At 38.5% G+C, this 1145-nt stretch overlaps 1 protein-coding gene across 1 annotated transcript in view; it reads left to right on the forward strand.

The window, feature by feature from the left end:
• Positions 1 to 1145, forward strand: part of CUNH11orf49 (chromosome unknown C11orf49 homolog) — a 189093-nt gene that overhangs the window by 1078 nt on the left and 186870 nt on the right. The gene's annotated exons all lie outside the window — the stretch shown is intronic.

Consider the following 1145-nt stretch of genomic DNA (forward strand, 5'->3'; position numbering starts at 1 on the left):
TGCTGCTTTGCTATTTTTTAATTAAAAACCTTAAAAAAAAAAAAAAAAGAAAAGAAAAGAAAAGGAAAAAGGCACACAGAGATATATACACACACATATATATTTTAAATAAGCCATTGATTTTACTTGTTCTCGAATTTTAATCAGCCTGAGCAAGAGCAAGACCCCATCTCTTAAAAAATAGCCAGGCATTGTGGCAGGCACCTGTAGTCCCAGCTTCTTGTAGTCCCAACTGAGGCAAGAGGATTGCTTGAGCCCAAGAGTTTGAGGTTGCAGTGAGCTATGACAGCACTATATGGAGGGTGACAAAGTAAGACTCTGTCACTAAAATAAAGTAATAGAAAGTTTATAGAAAGTTTAAAGTTTCTATAAGTTTATAGAAAATTGAATAGATGGGTGGTGCCTATGGCTTAAAGGAGTAGGGTACAGGGCCCCATATACTGGAGGTGGCGAGTTCAAACCCAGCCCCAGCCTAAAACTGCAAAAAAAAAAAAAAAGAAAAGAAAAGAAAATTGAGCGGAGAGCTCTCTTCCCACTCAGTTTGCCCTATTATTAATATCTTGCGTTAGTGTGGAATATTGGTTACAATTGATAAACCAATATGAATACATTATTAATAAGCCCATAGTTAATAATGGTTAGTTAGGGTTAATTCTTTGTGTTCTATGGGTTTTTGATAAATGTTTAATGTTGGATGTTCACTGTTACACTATTACACAGAATAGTTGCACTGCCCTAAAAATCTATGTTCCACCTGTTCATCCTTCTCCCTTCCCAGGAACCCTTGGTAACTCCTGATCTTAACTGTCTTAAAGTTTTGTCTTTTCCAGGATATCATAATCATGGCATAATTGGAGCCATGCTTTATATTGCCTTTCCAGATGAGCTTCTTTCACTTAGCAATAGACATTTAAGTTTCCTCTATGTTTTTTTCTGTGGCTTGATAGCTTGTTTATTGTTATTGTTGATTAATGGACCACTGTATGGATAGACTTTACATATATATATATTTTTTGAGACAGGAGCCTCAAGCTGTCCCCCTGGGCAGAGTGCCGTGGCATCTCAGCTCACAGCAACCTCCAACTCCTGGGCTCAAGCGAGTCTCCTGCCTCCACCTCCCAAGTAGCTGGGACCACAGGCGCCCA

The sequence above is a fragment of the Otolemur garnettii genome, unplaced genomic scaffold (assembly GCF_000181295.1).
Source record: "Otolemur garnettii isolate 467f Iridium unplaced genomic scaffold, OtoGar3 scaffold00001, whole genome shotgun sequence".
In the NCBI taxonomy this organism is placed as follows: Eukaryota; Metazoa; Chordata; class Mammalia; order Primates; family Galagidae; genus Otolemur; species Otolemur garnettii.